Genomic DNA, 19,154 nt, shown 5'->3' on the forward strand with positions numbered 1-19,154 from the left:
AGTAGAAAAGATAAATTTTGCCTTTGAATTGAAATATTTTGTTTGTTGACATATATAGTTTTCTTTCTTATATTTGAGTTTATGTAGACCGTTTTTCTTTACTGTTTGTCTCAACTCTTTTGTTTTTCCTTTACTATATTACCTCCTTTGGGATTAACCAAGTTTTTTTAATTCCAATTTTTCCTATGTTACTATCAATATACATTTTTTAACTACTCTATTATCCCAGCAACATGAATCTTTGACATATTATACCCACGTATAAATAAGAAAATTTACAACTTGTCAGATAATATTATGACCTTAAAACAGTTTACTCCTCTCACTATTTATGTGATTTTAAAAATTAATTTTATTTCTCTATACATTTAACACTTATGGGTGATCACCTGGTTCTTTTCTTCTTAAATATTAATTTACTTGTATTGTTACCATCTCTATTGTTCTTTATTTCTGTCTACATACTTATGCTTCCCTCCAGGATCATGTTCCTTCTGCCTAAAGTGGCACATTAATATTTTTTAAAAACAGGTCTACTAGGACATTTTTCAGCCTTGTATTATACCTTGCTATAAATTTTATAAAGCGGGAGGGCCCTTTCCTCTTTTAGGGAGTGGCCAACATTTAACGTATTTCAGGAAAACATTAAAAATTAAACAGGACAAGTACTTGTTTTTTTTATTTTTTATTATACTTTAAGTTCTAGGGTACATGTGCACAACGTGCAGGTTTGTTACATGTGTATACATGCACCATGTTGGTGTGCTGCACCCATTAACTCGTCATTTACATTAGGTATATCTCCTAATGCTGGACATGTACTTGTTGATGGCTTACTTTTATTTCCTTAATTTTCTTTGCTTTTATGAAACAACCAACAAATTTCCTCTTATCCTACTCATAACAACTCTCCATTTACTAGTATCCACTCACAGAGATCAAAATTTGACATATCGACATTATATTTTTGACCTTGGTATTACTTAGGAAATGTTTTGGTCCACTTTGGATTGCTACCAAATAGAGTGGTGATTAAGTTTTAGCACATTTTGGATCTTGACAGTGGCCCAGTGTAGAGGTGGTGACCTACTTCCCAGCAGGGCAGACTTGAAGTCCAGATGAATGACTGTGGTAGATGATGGCTATGTGGAGTATAAGAAGCAAACATTCTTAGTATGCTTTTCTTGGAGAGAAAATAGTGCAGAGAAAATACATTTTCCTGATCCTTTCAGAAAAATTCTACCTCTGAAGGGAGTGGAGGTTGGAGAGTGAAGAGGTTGAAGTCTTCCCAAGTTGAGTGTTGTTTTTTTCTATGGGTAAATGTCTTTCTCCTACAGTAAAATATATACACAAGTTAGATAACACCTATCAGTAATACCTTAGATTATTTCTACAATGTAGGCTGCAAAGCATTAAAGGGTCAAGCAGTTTTCACATTTTAAACAATTTTACTTTTACTTAACAAAAAATGGTTTTACTTATTTACGGTGTGGCATGTGATGCTTCAATAAATTGATGCACTGTGGAATGACCATATCAGGCTAACAAATTTAACATATTTATTATCTCACATATTTACCATTTTTTTTTTGCAGTGAGGCAACTTTTAAAATCTCCTCTCAGCAACTTTGAAATATATAATACATAAATATCAACTCTAGTCACTTCACTGCGCAATAGATCACCAGAAGTTATTCCTCTCATTTAACTGAAATTTGTGTCTTTTGAACAAAATTTTCCCTTTTCCCATCCATGTCCTCCCCATCCCTCAGGCTCTGGTAACCACAAATCTACTCTCTGCATTTATGAATTCGAATTTTTAATTCTGCATATAAGTGAGATCATGTGATAATTGTTTTTCTGTGTTTGGCTTATTTTACTTAGCATAATATCCTCCAGATTTGCTTATTTTGTTGCAAACCTTAAAAGCTTAATAGTATTCCATGCTCTCTCTGTCTCTCTGTTTGTGTGTGTGTGTGTATCTATGTGTTTCTGTGTGTATCACATTTTAAAAATGTATTTATCTGCTGATGGATACTTATGTTTCTTCCAAATATTGCCTACTGTGAATAATACTGGAGTGAATATAGGAGTGCAAACATCTCTTCACCATACTTATTTCAATTCATTTGAATATACCCAAAAACAGGATTGCTGGATTAGATGGTAATTCTATTTTTCTTTTTTTGTGGAACTTCCATAATATTTTTCCAAAGTATTTTTCAAAATGTAGACAGTTATATATACCAAAATATATGCATATATGAGTAGATATATACAGCATTGTGAAAAAGAGAACAAACATGGAGTGGGATCTATCTTGCTTAATGTTACAAAAAAAAAGAGAAGAAGGATTTTTCTGAGGAAATAATGCCTGTTCCTATTTTATGTAGTAAATGAAAGTTCTTCAGGAGAAAAAAACTGAAAAAGAGTAAGTATAAAACAGTTATGCCCAAAGAAATAAAAATACAAAATAGCCTGTGTTATTCCATTTGTGTCACTATAAACAAATACAGAGGCTGGAAAATTTATAAAGAAAAGCCATTTAATTGGCTAACATTCTGCAGGCTTCTACAAGAATAGTGCTGGCATCTGCTCAGCTTTGGGTGAGGGTGTCAGGGAGCTTATAATCATCACAGAAAGTGAAGAGAGAGCCACGGTCTCACGTGGAAAGAGGGGAGCAAGAGAGAGAGCGGGGAGGTGCCACACTCTTTTAGACAATGAGAACTCATGTGAACTCCGAGGGAGAACTCCCTCATTATTGTGAGGACAGCGTCAAGACTCATGAGTGATGTATTCCCATGACCCACACACCTCCCACCAGGTCCCATCTCTAACACTGGGGATGATTTTTCAACATGAAGTTTGGAGGGGATAAATATCCAAACCATATCGTAGCCCTACATGAAGTTTGGAATGCTCTCTGTATCTCTGGGCAGGTATGCCTTTCTCTCTGTCAGAGTGTCATTTTCTATTTCCATTCTCAACTCAGAAAGTGTGGACTTTAAAAATATATCTACGTTTTTTTTCTGTAAACTTTCCCCTGAAACAAGAAGTTTCTTTTCCCTCTTGATATATACACCTGAAACATTTATCTTCTCATTTCTAGCAGGTCCTTTCTCCACATATGAATCTATATTTGCCTTTAATTTCACTCTGCCTATGGACACTTTAGTCTAAGCATATGAATTATACGAGAGTATCACTTTTCAAAATACATAAAAACAAATGAGCTATCCTCCCCATGGTCTGGCACCTTTCCTACCTCCCCGCTAATCCTCTCATGCGCACTTCTAGAAAGACTGCTTTATGCTTGCCTCCTTTACCTCCGCAGATACAGTAACTTTTCAATGCATTGTTCTTGGCCTTTCTATTTTCTGTAAACTGTTCTTGCAAATATATCTGATATGGTTTGGCTCTGTGTCCCCATCCAAATCTCATGTTGAATTGTATCTCCCAATGTTGGTGGAGGGATCTGGTGGGAAGTGACTGCATTATGAGGGCAGATTTCACCATGCTGTTCTCATGATAGTGAGTTTAGTCTCAGGAGATCTGATGGTTTAAAACTGTATGGAACATCCCCCTCATTCTCGCTCTCTCTCCTGCCACCATGTGAAGAATGTGCTTGCTTCCCCTTCACCTTACACCATGACTGTAAGTTTCCTGAGGCCTCTCAGTTATGCTTCCTGTTAAGCCTGTGGAACGGTGAGCCAATTAAATCTCTTTCTTCATAAATTACTCAGTTTCAGGTAGTTCTTTATAGCAGTAATACTCTGGGGCATACCTAAGTCTATATATACAACTAACATGCTAGAACAGGTCTAGAATTGCTTTGGTAGATAAATGAATAAATTAATATAGGGTGGACATTTGCCTTTTTTTTGGTGAACTTTATACTTTGGGCATATACAACATTGCAATACAATTTACTAAAGAAACAAATCATGGTAGATATTCACTTTACTAACTTTACTTGTAATTCAACAACAAACCTATGATATTTTCTTTGTCAATCAAATAAACCCACCCCAAATTGAGTTATTTGAAGGAGAATGAATCATGCAGATGAATGGTGTGTTGTATGTGTCATGAGCTAAATCTCATTTTCAGAGATAACATTGGCAATGAATCTAGGGCAGTCTCTAAAATCTGTTGTCTGTTGGCAGTGCTAGCTTTGAGTTCTTAAGGTAGTGGAGGTTAAATCTCCTTTGGACCACGAATTCTTTGCACTATGATAAAAGGATAAATTAAATCCTAATTTGGGGAGACTATTTTGATGATATCTATTCAAATTCATGTCTTTTGACTCAACAAGTACACACCTATTTGACTGTATTATAGATTTTCTTGCTCATTAGCCACAAATAAGAATAATTTTTGTTTATTGTTTAGCAGGATTCTAAAAACAGCACATTGGTGAAACAGTGGTAACTATATATTCATAATACAGAAAAATACTATGGGTCTTACAATCTGCTATCAAAGGTGTGTATTTATCTGGAGTCTCAAATGGCAAAATAACTCACTTCCAAGCTCGTGTAGGCTGTTGGTAGAATTTGTTTTCTTGAAGCTCTATGGCTGAGGGCTCTGGATCCATGAAGGTTGTCAAATGGAGGCCACCTTTAGTGCTTAGCCATTTATTGTTTCTGCCACGTAACCTTTTTCATAAGCAGACCCTCACCAAAACATCTCAGTTTGCGTCTTAAAGATCAACAGGACAAGGAGAGCTAGCAGAACAGTTTTACACAGTGTAATGTAATCACAGATGTGCATTGCTTTATGTGTGTCATATTCTGTTGGTTAGAAGCAAGTCACAAGTCTAGCTCACATTCTAAAGAAGGAGATTACACAAAGGCTTTAACACCAAGAGATTGAAAACCTTAGGGTCTGTCTGCCACAACAGAAAGAATCAAATATTAACAGAGAAAAATATGTTCCATTTGCATATAGCACAGAGTGCCTAAAGAAAATACAGAAATGTGTTAATATTTATACAGGATGGTGATATATATAACTTAGTAAGTAAAAATCTGTACCAATTGCATTGCATTTTCAAGGGAGTCTTAAATAAAAAAAACATTCGATGACTAAGTACTAATGAAGTAGTATTCCTTGACTGTGACTCTGTGCCAATAATAAAATATTCCTTTCTGTAGGCTAATTTATTACTTATTTTTATAATAAAATATATTCTGTGTAATCAAATTGAAAACACGTATTTTCAAACTAGTGATATGAGTGGATATGGTGACATTTTAATGGAGGTTACCATGCTTTATATAATTTAACCGAGGATATAATCTTATTATTTGCATTACAACACCAATCTCAGTCCAATAATTATGGAATGGCATTATTTGTACACCTCCAGATTGTCACTGTTTAACCCCTCTGATGAAGTAATCAAGTGTCTGGTTTTCAACATTGTTTAAAATACTCTTAATGTCTCTAGATAGTGGAAATTAGGTTAAGCTAAAGCATCTTAAAGCTTCATAACATCAAACAGATGTTCTTAAAGCTTCATAACATCTTAAAGCTTCTTAACACCAAACACTATGATCAGGAGGTAGTGGTTCATGTCCACCCTATTTCCTCTTACCTTTCATGAACTCCATTCAAACATATGCATGTTGCTGAGATATAGTATGGTGCTTAATATCGCTGGGGAAGGAAATAGAAAAATAATAACTACATTGCATTGAAATATGTGCAAGTAAGTGTTCTAATAAAGGTGTAATATATTTTGTTGAATATAGAAAAATTGTGTAGTGTAACACATTTTCCAAATTTTCTGTCTATTGTATTATATTTGTAAGATTTAAACTGATGCTCCTTACACTGTAAAACAAATACTGCCTTTCAAAAATAACTAAAATAATTAGATTGTGTTTTCAGATGAATTTTCTGTTGCTCATATAATTAAAAAAGAGTCCAATAGAATAAGAACTTCCAACTGAAAAAGAATAAAGGCATTGCCTATTGGAGTAACATATATACAGCTGTCTCTTGAGTAAAATACTGGAAAATAAAGATGCAAGTACCTCAATGACATAATACCTAACATTTTCTAGCACATTATAAAATGTAGTCTACAATTACGTGTATTATTATTTATCTCCTGCAATAATGTAAGCTTTGTAAATGTAGAAATTTCTGTCTATATTGTTCTCTGATATAAAACTACTGTTTAGAGTAGTGTTGAATACAGGGTATATATATATATATATGTAACTTTTCCTAAAATTTCTAGATAGTTGCAAACTTTACAGTTTTAATAGTTTGTTTTTTAAAAAGCATAATTTACAAAGCATACATGTATGCCCTTCCTTCCTTCCCTTTCTTCCTTCCTTTCCTTCCTTATTTCCTTCCTTCCTCCCTCCCTGCTCGCTTGCTTTCTCTCTTTTCTTTTCATTTTCTTTCCTTCCTTCCTTCCCTCCCCCTCCCTCCCTTCATTCCTTCCTTCTCTCTCTCTCTCTCTCTCTCCTTTTATTTATTTATTTTTGTGAGACAGGGTCTCATTCTGTCACCCAGGCTAGAGTGCAGTGGTGCCATCTTGGCTCACTGTAACCTCCACCTCCCAGGCTCAAGCAATCCTCACACCTCAGCCTCCCTGAGTAGCCTCCTGAGTAGCCGGAGCTAGAGGAGTGTGTCATCACGCTGGCTAATTCTCGTAATTTCGGCTGGTCTGGAACTCCTGGGCTCAAGCAATCCACCTGCCTCTGCCTCCCAAAGTGCTGGGATAACATGTGTGAACTATCGTGCCCAGCCCAGCATGTATTCTTTTTAAATACAGCCCAGGTTTTCCCATTTACAGTTATTTGATGTTATGACTTGTTCAAATAATCAAGTTATTCTTAAATTTTGTTTTCTTTTTCATCTAAGCAAAAGTTTATGGATGTTATATCAACTACATTTCATGTGGGGCATGCTTCACTACTATATATATTTATTGGTAATTGGGCGACAGAGTGAGACTTCATCACACAAAAAAATCTAAATCTTTAGTAGTGTAATTTAAAAACAAGAATTTTATTTCCACACCAGCTTGAAGTCTGTGGTTTTAAAACAATTTCTTTTTAAGGTGTGCTTTACCTCACAACTGGGAGGGTCTGTCTTTTATCTCAAACAAAACTACATGGAGAAAAGGTACTAAAGAAAGACAAATGCATTAGATAAATATTTTACCGTATAGTTGTCAGTAAACCAACTTAGAATTATCCTGCAGGGATTACATAAATAAATAAATACATAAATAAACACACAAAATAAACACCTTTATGAACACTCCGACTGAGTGGAATATGTCTATATTCTTATAACTGCTTTAGTTCTAAAAGCCGGAGACACAGGAATCATTAAGAGGGGTTGAGTCAAGATGGCGGCCTGGAAGCAGCTCCTGCGCGCTGCTCTCACAGGGAGGAGACAAAGGGCTGGTGAACACTGACCCTACAAGCTGATATCTAAGAAACCATGTCGGACTCCATCAAGGCAGCAAGCCGACACAGAGAACAGAGAGGAGTGCAGCTGGGCAGCAGCCTGTCTGGGATAAACGCGGAGCCAGGAGAAGCTCCCCAACACAGGAAAGGGTGAGTGAGTAAGAGGCCCCTGAGGGCTTCACACTCTGCGCGGGAACCTGTGTAAGGTCGCGAATGGAAGACCCCCACCACCGCCCCCCTTCCCCCCCGCCAGCTTCCCTGCACCCTCCCACCAGCTTCTAAACTGAGGCAGAGAGCCACCGGCAATGTTGCAGAGGCAGCTCTCAAGTCCAGGGGGACCTCCACAAGCCTTGGACCCTGGAACAGAGGCACTAGTGCCATTTCCCCAGTAAAGGCTGCAGTCACAGTGCCCAGGAGCAGCAGGATTGTTCCCCTCCCTCCAGCCGCCAGCCGCCCCTCCACCCTACACATGCCCAGGGTTCAGCGCCAGCTTCCAGCCCAGCAGCCCCACGTATGCCTGAACTTAGCTGGTGGGCGCAACCACTTGTTCCAGGAAACACCCCTCAGAGAGCAGACAGTGAGGTAGTCAGGCAACGCCCGCTAGAGCTTCCAGCCCAGCTTTCCTGCCCCTGAGTGAATTCATCCGGCAGGTGCAGTCTCTTGTTGTCCCAGGAAACCCCTGAATATCAGGAAGGGGTGACTCCGACCAACCCCACCTCTCCTAGCCAAGCAAGCCACGCCTGCTAGAGCTTCCAGCCTAAGGGCCTTAACTCTCCCTGAAATCTGCTGAGCAGCACAGCCTCCTATAGCCCTGGGAAATACCCAGAGGGCGGGGTGAACAGCTCCACCATCCCCGTCTTTAGCAGACGAATGGACCACACTCGCTAGAGCTTCCAGCCCAGCAATCTTGCTTCTGCCTGAATTTGCATGCGCAACCGTGTGTTCTCCTGGGAAGCACCCGGACAGCAGATTAGGTGACCCCCACCCACAACACCCCTGCAGATCCCAGCCAACCAGGACTTGTTGGCTTGGGCAGTACCCACGCAGAGAGAAGCCCTAACTTTCAGATCACTGAGAGGTGAGGTGCCCAGCTTTGCAGGCTGGTTGAGAAGCAGGCATGTGTCTCCCTCCCAGCATCCAGTGGGTAAGGATATGATTTGTCTGCCCACCAGCCTCTGCCTTAGTGAACCCCGTGGGCCAGAAAACCTAGCAAAATAAACCTAGGCACAGAGTCAGTAAATGGAGGAGGTTCCTCCAAGGCCCAGAAGCGGACTACGTGAGGGAGTCATCACTCTCTTCCCCTGCACCACAGAACTCTACTGACCAACTGCAGAGGAAGAGCCTCTCTGCTGCCTAACCTCCCCATGTCTTTGGCTTATGTTCTTATTCCTTTGACATTTTTATTTTTTTATTTTTTATTTTTATTATTATACTTTAAGTTCTGGGATACGTGTGCAGAACGTGCAGGTTTGTTACATAGGTATACACTTGCCATGGTGGTTTGCTGCACCCATCAACCCGTCATCTACATTAGGTATTTGGCCTAATGCTATCCCTCCCTAGCCCCCCACCCCCAAACAGGCCCCAATGTGTAATGTTCCTCTTCCTGTGTCCACGTATTCTCATTGCTCAACTCCCACTTAGGAGTGAGAACATGCCGTGTTTCATTTTCTGTTCCCACGTTAGTTTGTTGAGAATGATGGTTTCCAGCTTCATCCATGTCCCTGCAAAGGACATGAACTCACGCTTTTTTATGGCTGTATAGTATTCCATGGTGTATATATCCTACATTTTCTTTAACCAGTCTATCATTGATGGGCATTTGGGTTGGTTCCAAGTCTTTGCTTTTGTGAACAGAGCTGCAATAAACATACGTATACATATGTCTTCACAATAAAATGATTTAAAATCATTTGGGTATATACCCAGTAAGGGGACTGTGGGTCAAACGGTATTTCTGTTTCCAGATCCTTGAGGAATTGCCACACTGTCTTCTACAATGGTTTAACTAATTTAAACTCCCACTAACAGTATAAAACTGTTATTTCTCCATATCTTCTCCAGCATCTGTTGTTTTCTGGCTTTTTAATGATTGCCATTCTAACTGGCATGAGATAGTATGTCATTGTGCTTTTAATTTGCATTTCTCTAATGACCAGTGATGGTGAGCTTTTTTTCATCTGTTTGTTGTCCACATAAATGTCTTCTTTTGAGAAGTGTCTGTTCATATCCTTCTCCCACTTTTTGATGGTGTTGTTTGTTTCTTCTTATAAATTTGTTTAAGTTCTTTGCAGATTCTGGATACTAGCCCTTTGTCAGATGGATAGATTGCAAAAATTTTCTCCTATTCTGTAGGTTGCCTATTCACTATGATGATAGTTTCTTTTGCTGTGCAGAAACTCTTTAGCTTAATTAGATCCCATTTGTCAATTTTGGCTTTTGATGCCCATGCCTATGTCCTGAATGGTATTGCCTAGGTTTTCTTATAGGGTTTTTATGGTTTTAGGTCTTACATGAAAGTCTTTAATCTATCATGAGTTATTTTTTGTATAAGGCATAAGGAAGAGGTCCAGTTTCAGTTTTCTGCATATGGCTAGCCAGTTTTCCCAACACCACTTATTAAATAGGGAATCCTTTCCCAATTGCTTGTTTTTGTCAGGTTTGTCAAAGATCAGATGGTTGTAGATGTGGGACGTTATTTCTGAGGACTCTGTTCTGTTCCATTGGTCTATATACCTGTTTTGGTACTAGTACCATGCTGTTGTGGTTACTGTAGCCTTGGAGTATAGTTTGAAGCCATGATCAAGTTGGCTTCATCCCTGGGATGCAGGGCTGGTTCAACATATGCAAATCAATAAGTGTAATCCATCACATAAACAGAACCAATGACAAAAACCACATGATTATCTAAATAGGTGCAGAAAAGGCCTTCGACAAAATTCTACAGCCCTTCGTGCTAAAAACTTTCAATAAACTAGGTATTGAAAGAATGTATCTCAAAATAATAAGAGCTATTTATAACAAATCCACAGCCAATATCATACTGAATGGGCAAAAGCTGGAAGCATTCTCTTTGAAAACCAGCACAAGACAAGGATGCCCTCTCTCACCACTCCTATTCAACATAGTATTGGAAGTTCTGGCCAGGGCAATCAGGCAAGAGAAAGAAATAAAGGGTATTCAAATAGGAAGAGAGGAAGTCAAATGGTCTCTGTTTGCAGACGACATGATTGTATATTTAGAACACCCCCATCGCCTCAGCCCCAAATCTCCTTAAGCTGATAAGCAACTTCAGCAAAGTCTCAGGGTACAAAATCAATGTCAAAAATCACGAGCATTCCTATACACCAATAATAGACAAACAGAGAGCCAAATCATGAGTGAACTCCCATTCACAATTGCTACAAAGAGAATAAAATACATAGGAATACAACTTAGAAGGGATGTGAAGGACTTCTTCAAGGAGAACTACAAACCACTGCTCAAGAAAATAACAGAGGACACAAATGGAAAAACATTCCATGCTTATGGATAGGAAGAATCAATATCGTGAAAATGGTCATACTGCCCAAAGTAACATAGATTCAGTGCTATCCCCATCAAGCTACCATTGACTTTCTTCACATAACTAGAAAAACAACTACTTTAAATTTCATATGGAACCAAAAAAGAGCCTATATGGTTACAATATAGGCTAAGAGAATCCTAAGCAAAAAGAACAAAGCTGGAGGCATCCCTTGACATTTTTATTTGCAGAGCATAAGTGTTTAATTTTAATCAAATCTAAATAATCAATTATTTTTTTTTCATGGAGCATGCTTTTGGAGTAGTTTCTGAAAAGTCACTGCCATGTCACAACTGATAGAGTTTCTCTGTGCTATCCTCTAGGAGTTTTATTGTCTTGTTTTTTACATTTAGGTGTATGAAAAATACATCTAGAGGTAATTTTTGTGAAAGGTGTATGGTCTGTGTCTAGATTAATATTTTTGCGTGTGAAGGTCTAGTTGTTCCATCACCATTTATTGAAAAGATTACCCTTTCATCACTTTTATTACTTTTGCTCCATTGTCAGAGATCAGTTGATGATATTTGTATGGTTTCATTTTTGGGCTATTATGTTCCATTGATATATTTGTCCATTCTTTCACCAATTCCACACTGTCATGATTACTTTAGTTTAATAATGAATCTTAAAGTAAGGTAATGCCAGTCTTCCAACTTTGTTCTCCTTTAATAATTTGCCATCCAATTTTCCTCTTTTGTCTCTCAATACAAGCTGAAGAATCAGTTTGTGATACCCACAAAGAGCCTGCTACGATTTCTATTGGGATGGCACTCAATCAAGTTGAGAAGAACTGACATCTTAACAATATTGAGTTGTCCTATCTATTCACATGGAATAGCTCTCTGCTTATTTAGTTTTTCTATAATGTATTTTATCAGAGTTATGTAGCTTTCTTCATATAGATCTTGTACATTTCTTAAACTTATATATGCATAAGGATTTATTTTGGGGAGGTACAAAAGTAAATGGTATTTTATTTTTATTCTTAAATTGCACTTGTTCATTTCCGGTAAATAGGAAAGCAGTTGGCCTTTGTATATTAATCATGTACCCTGCAACCTTGCTATAATGACTTGTTAGTTTCAGGAGTCTTTTGACTGTTCTTTTATATTTTCTACATAGATAATAATGTCGTCTACATCTGAAGATAGTTTTCTTTCTTTCCAATCTGTAACTATATGTCTTGTCTTGTCTTACCAGATTAGTGAGGGCTTCCGGTATGATGTTGTAAAGAAGCGGTAAATGGACATCCTTGCCTTGTTATTGATCTCAGCAGCAAGTCTGTGTGTATTTTTCAAAATTCTTTGTATCTGAATTTTGGAAGAAAAAACTTTGAAGCTTCCACATAGGTTTTAGTCACTGAATAAAGTTGTATTTTGTACTGCAATAAATTAAATAGGTTACTAAAAGCTTGCAATTTATATCAAATCTAGTGATAGCTAACTTTTACATAGTGCTTACTATATGCCAAAAAGTCTTCTTAAAGATTCACATGTACTGATTCATCTAATATTGTGTTATTATTTTTCTAGTAATCAGCTAAGACACCAGGAGCAGGTGGAGGTTTAGTAAGTTGCACAGCCACTTTGCTACAGAGCCAGCTTGCAGAATCAGGGAGTCTGGAAACGAAGTCTATGTGCTTGACTATGAGATTATAGACTATTGCATCAAAATTTCTGCCTTCCAATGTTTTGTAATGTATTCATAAAGTTAATGTATGTAAAAATTAAAGGATTTTAATATGATTTTGTTAATAAATAACAATATTTAATGCTGTAAGAATTTCAACATGGATAAAACATACTTTTTACCATTCAATAGAAAGATGTAGATTAGTCATTACATTTGAGGGAGTGGGAAAAGAAGAAGAGAAAGTATTGATGAGCAGGCTCTACATTATGAACTAAGAAGAGTTAGATGGATAATGGGGTAAATCATTAGAAAACAGATGAATTGTTCAAATGGTGTAAGGATGAGATAATATTAACTGTATCATTTCTATTGAGATAAATAGAGATAAATATCCATATACTTTGGTATTGTGATTGGTGTTTTTAAAACACAAAATAAAAGACACAAAAGTCAATGGTAGAAGTTTATCCCTCTGACTTCATTTTCAAATACTTTAATTTACACGTATTAAAATTATAAATATAATAGTAAAATTATAAATAGAGAAAAATACTAGCAGCATATGTTACAAAAGGTTAATATCATTTATTTATACATAATTAAAATAATAAGCCAATAAAAATGAAGATCAACATAGCAATGGAAAAATAATCAAAACCTACCAACATTATGTATTGTTGAATTACATAGAATTTAAAAAGAAAAAAATTAAATTTACTTTTCAGTTAAATCTAAACTTGTTTCTTAGAATATAGGAAAATAACTTTGTTATCTTACACCATAACTAAAAGTATATATATAAAGCAGTGATATCAATGCAAGTTTCACAGAATTATCTTTTCAGATAAATAAATGCCTCCAGTATAAGCTAATAGATATTTAAGGTTAAAGTTATTCAGAATTTTTGTTGAATATAGATGTTTAAAAATATACTTAGCATGTGTAAGATTTCCAAAGAGGTAGCATTCTTAAGAATTATGTAAACACTGAAAATCATTAAATAATTCAGGTTCCTAGTTATGCAACCTAAAACAAGATACTTAAACTTTGTGCTTCAATTTCAACTGCAAAATAAGTATATAGTAATTATATAAGTATGTAGTAATTCCCATTTCAAAGATTTGTTGTAAGAATTGTGTTTTAATATGTATAAAGTTTTTAGGACAGTGGTTAGCACTAGTTACCTATTCAAGAATTACCTGTTATTTTATGGCATATTTGTTACATTTAAAAATGATTAGTATTGTAATTAGTTATTTCAGGAACTCAGAACAGCCAACATAGAGTGAGCTGAAAGGAATAAGTCTTTTTGTGTTTCAGTTTGTCCACATACACAACAAAGTTTTTTCCTACAAATCATTTATGAATTTGTCCTTTCCTATTTAAACTTCCATTAACCTCCAGGCTGAAGTCCAAGCCCCTTCCCTTGGCCTCCTCCAAATAGCATCAATATTTCAGTATCACTTTATCTCTTATCATTTATTTCTCCTTACCTTGGTAATATCCATAGGACATTTCTCATGTTCCCCAGATTTATCACATTCTTTAAAACTCTATGCTTCTCCAATACTATTTATTCTATTTGTAATACTTTTTTTTCTAGATCATATTCTCCACTTAAAAGTCTATTTGCCCTTAAAGACATAGATTTTATGCCATCTCTTCTGAGAAGTCACATATTGCTTCCATTCAGGTTAAATCTCTTCTCCTATAGATTGTGAACACTGTAAGAACCTGTGATGACCTGATTTGCATTTTCACTTTGTGTCTGCATTATCCTTTGAACATCTCCAATCTTGATTTGTTTCAAAATGTTTGATTTTTAAATTTAATTTTATTTATTCATAATAACAAAATAAAATTATAATCAGTAATATAATTTCTAAATGAATAATATTAAAATTAAAACTGATTCATTTAGCTGGGCATGGTGACTCACGCCTTTAATCCTGGCACTTTGGGAGGCTGAGGCAAGTGGATTGCCTGAACTCAGGAGTTTGAGACCAGCCTGGGCAACATGGTGAAATCCCATCTCTACTAAAAATACAAAAAATTAGCTGGGCATGGTAGTGTGCGCCTGTAATCCCAGCTACTCGGGAGGCCGAGGCATGAGAATTCCTTGGACCTGGGAGCGGAGCTTGCAGTGAGCCGATATTGTGCCACTGCACTCCAGCCTGGGCGACAGAGTGAGACTCTTTCACAAAAAAAAAAAAAAAAAAAAAATTTGATTCATTTAACAAGATGAGTAATTTAAGAATTTTATAATTTAAACATCTGTGTGGTATGACAATTAAAATAATATATTTATCAATCAGGTAATGTAACTATGAAATTTTTAGTCTAACATTCTTCAGTATTCTGCAGTTTTTTTGGAGATTTTATTACCATACTACAGCTATCTATGCAATAAGAAAAAGATGGAGAAAAGTTAAATGTTATTACAAGATTATTGATGTGGAGATTTAAACCTTTGATGGACAAAAGTACACACAATTTTTGTAATACAGAACATTTGAAATAATCACTGAGGCCACTCATATATTGTAACACATTTTCCTTCCCTATGGCCCTCAAAGTAACAATATTAATAGCTAAATTTATCTTCCATTTGAATGTGGAATATAGACATTACCTCCAAGGTAATGTGCTTCATGACAGTGTTAAGAGAACAAAGATGATACAACATTGCATAACCAAATACAGGTCAGAATTTGTTTAAGTGTGAAGAGATTAAATGATAGCTAAAGAAAAACCAGTTAGGTACCAAACATAGTAATCTAGAATTGAATTACTTTGTGAAATGAAAATATCGTTGTGGAATGCTTGAGATCATAGTGCAGTAAAGCAAAATCATAAGCTTCTCAGTCAATTATGTAATAAATGTGAATGATTGCTAATCCCTAGAATACAGAATTTTGGGGATATGTTTCATGACACATGTGGAAGGTTTGTTTTTTTAACTGCAATACTCAAATAAGTTTGCAAGATATAAGTGCAATAAATGATATTTAGAGAAAGAAAATATGGTGTAACCGTGTGAAATTTTAAGCATATGACAAACGTAATTTTTGTGATCCTGATTAGGAACTATGCTGAAGCTGCTAAATAATAACATGATCACATAGAAAATTACAAATATGAGACGATAAAGTGGAAATGATGTATTAGTTTTCAGATTCTACTATAAATAACCCTTATGTTTTATTTGTATAATAATAAATCCCAAGACAGGAAAGCTGTGAGGATTATAAAAAAAAAAAAATCTGTGATAGAGAACCCAGCATGGATCCAAAAGCATCTGAACTGGACCTTTTTAAATATATAAAATATAGGTTGTTATTTCTTTTAACAAGAGCATATTGGTGTCATAATAAATAAGATCAAGCTTAGAAATCAGTATGGGCTCCCAGCTGAATGACTTTCACTGTTAATATTTTCAGAATGAGAACAGTTGGTGCCTGAGCTTAAATAGTGTGTTTCTTTCTTGCCATTGCTTGAAGTGTCATAAATAGCTGTAGTGGCAAACACCACAAAGGAAGCTGAGAGGAAGCTGTTAACGCTTCATTATTGGAGGGGGTGGTAAAAAGGGAGTAAGGGAGTGGCACTCTATGTTTCAGCCTAGTGAAATTAATCTAACAGATTTTAAAATAAAATATATTCTGCTTAATATATTAATAGAATTAATATATCAAATAGTTTTATACAATAATAAGCTTTTACTGTATCACTAAAGGGAAAAATCAATCCTAACATTAAAGAAAATCAAGGCATTCTGCACATTGCTCCACACCTATAGAAAACTTGGAAAAATTATGCATAGGATTGCTGATGAAGGGCCACAAAAATGAAATGAGATTTTTGACTCTTTTTGAAATAATTCAGATTTTCAGTCTGTATTAAAATATGGAAATTCTGGCACAAAATACAATGAACACTGAGAGACAGTTATATTGAGAATTTTCAAGGAACTACTTCTTAATGTATAGCATGTTATGATTTCAAAATCATGATTCTTTTTATTCATAATGACTGGTTTAAGCCTTCATTTTCTTTCCAGATTCTCTTTCGAAAGCTTAAATTAGATAGAAAGAAACATTGAAACCTGAAGAACTGTTATACTTTCTAGGAGTAGATACTTTTGTACCATTAAAATCTTTGAGTTTGAGGCTCTTCAAGAAAGTGGAAGATCTCTTCATGTGCTACAAAGCCTATTTTTGTGTCTGTTTTTTTCTCTTTCCTTTGACATTCTTTTAAAATACAATGTGAGACATACATTTAATATATGGAAATTTGATCATCTACATAAATGAAATTACAACTTTAATACATATTAAAATGCCATACAGAGTGTATTTAAATTTTGTTTCTGCCATGGGAGTGTATAGAGCGAGTTTTCAGTAATTTAATAAGGTCCAGGAACAACCCTGTAAGTGGAATTGACCCTTTTTCAGTATTGCCATATCAATAAATGAATAGAATTACACTTAAAAATATAAAAATGCTTAGGCACACTCATAACCAAATGATCATAATCTGGATGCTTTGTTTAAATTATGTGATGAATGGGAGAAATTGTAGTATTTCTGTCAGACAGATTTCAAAAAGTGTAATTGCTGGAACAAAGGAAATATAAATACTTTAAGGCTGACACTGCCAAATTAATCTCCAAACGTTTATACTGATGTAGGGCAGGTGAGCCCCAAAGTGGAGCTTAACCCATGAAGGTTCTTGGCTTTGCCCCATAAAGAATTCAAGGGTGAGCCAGTGGTGAAAGAAAACAGCTTTGTTGAAGCAGCAGTGTTAAGCTTCAGGGGTGTTACAGCTCTGGCCATGTTACCGCTCCATGACTGCTCCTGCAGACTAGGGATACCCCATAGGCAGTTTGCTGCAAGTGTCAGTCTAGGGCAACTTTGCAGTCATATTTATACCTGCTTTTAATTACATGTAGAATAAGAGGCAGTTGATGCAGAAATCGCCAGGGAAAGGGTGGTAAACTTCAGGTCGTGGGACCATTGCCATGGAAAGGGGCGGTAACTCCTGGGCATTGCTATGGCAATGGTAAACTGATGCGGCACACTGGTGCGTGTGTCTTATAGAAAGCTGCTTACAACCTGGCACTGTTTTAGCTAGTCCTCAATTTGGTCCAGTGTTTGAGTCCCAACTCCCACCTCAGTACACCCTTACAACTGAAACAATCATACACGAAAATACTGATTCTTTTCCTTCATGACCAGTTCTGAATTTTATGGGAGCCCATCATATTCCCAAAAGACACAATCCTGAATACTGTAATTCCCTATGTTGAAATTCCAAAAGATCAAAATTCTGAAAATATCATGTTAGAAAAATTAATAAGAATTATTTAAAATATCTTTATTTTCATTTTTAAATGGGATTTATTTGGGAAACATATAAAACATGACAGAACTCTTCATAGGCCATTTTACACAATAAAATAGGCAATAATAACTTTATATTTTGTAAGCATACTCAATTATACAAATGAAAGTCACATGCCTATAAGTTATGAGCAGACAAATCATATTAATAAAGAAATAGGTCAAAAAGCAAATTATATAAATGTATATCACTATGCTTGGTTATCATGTGCATCCAGCTATATTCAGATGACTGATCTGAGATGTGATAAACAATGTAAAGGTCTTTTGATGGCATCATCAATAACCATGATGGGTCACAATCACATATGCCATCATCCGAAGAGTCTAGATCTTGAGAAGTTTTATCTTTCAAAAATGCACATGTACAAAAAGGACATATCTTCATTTATTGAGAATGATTCAACATTTTTATGTACACACACACAATGCTTACACACAAAGTCAATATTGTGATAAGACACTTTTCCAGAGTCAAATTTGTGAAAATTGCATAAAGTGAGTTAAAACTCTCTGAAAGCCTCTACAGAATTTATACCCGCAGTACTGGAAATGATGCAAAGATGAAATACATAGCATTGTGAATTGCTAAAAAATTTAAAAATAAATAAAAACAGGTTCGTGCTTGCAATTTCCAATGCTTTGGGAGGCCAAGGGAGGAGGATCGTTTGAGCCCAGGAGTTAGAGACCAGCCTAGGCAACATAACAAGACCTTGTCTCTAAAACAATAAAAATAATGAAAAATTAGCCAGGTGTGGTAGTGTGCGCCCGTAGTTCCAGCTACTTGGGAGGCTGAGGTGGGAAGATTGCTTGAACACAGGAGGTCAAGGCTACAGTGGGACTTGATGGTGGTGCCACTGCACTCCAGTCTGGGCGGCAGAATGAAATCCTGTCTCAGAAAACAAACAAACCAAAATGCTAACAATTTAAAATAGTGGGGAAAAAAAACCTTAAAAACTGAAAAGAAAAATTCTACATATGAAAAGAAGTGTATTACAAGGAAAGATCATGGACAATTACACAAAGTCCCTAAGACCTGACCAACTTTCATGATGACCAACTCTATTTTGAAGTTTTGCTTCATGATGAATAGCTGCTTTTATTTTTTAGTCTTTTAGAACA

The 19,154-nt window shown here is 36.0% G+C and overlaps 2 long non-coding RNA genes across 3 annotated transcripts in view; one reads left to right on the top strand and one right to left on the bottom strand.

Moving 5' to 3' along the window:
* Positions 1–690: 690 nt before the first annotated feature.
* LOC134757886 (uncharacterized) lies at positions 691–7,451 on the bottom strand. 2 transcript variants are annotated; one of them, XR_010132441.1, is made up of 3 exons: positions 7,274–7,451; positions 5,600–5,661; positions 691–1,331 (listed from the first exon to the last, which is right to left on the bottom strand). It is a non-coding gene; the product is annotated as an uncharacterized lncRNA (long non-coding RNA). The 2 variants fall into 2 exon arrangements; XR_010132442.1 differs by having other exon boundaries at positions 7,186–7,451.
* LOC129529303 (uncharacterized) overlaps positions 7,329–19,154 on the top strand; it is a 199,289-nt gene continuing 187,463 nt past the window's right edge. Inside the window, exon 1 of the long non-coding RNA XR_010132440.1 lies at positions 7,329–7,586. This is a non-coding gene — a long non-coding RNA (uncharacterized lncRNA). The remainder of the gene's footprint in view (positions 7,587–19,154) is intronic.

The sequence above is a fragment of the Gorilla gorilla genome, chromosome 22 (assembly GCF_029281585.2).
Source record: "Gorilla gorilla gorilla isolate KB3781 chromosome 22, NHGRI_mGorGor1-v2.1_pri, whole genome shotgun sequence".
Classification (NCBI taxonomy): domain Eukaryota; kingdom Metazoa; phylum Chordata; class Mammalia; order Primates; family Hominidae; genus Gorilla; species Gorilla gorilla.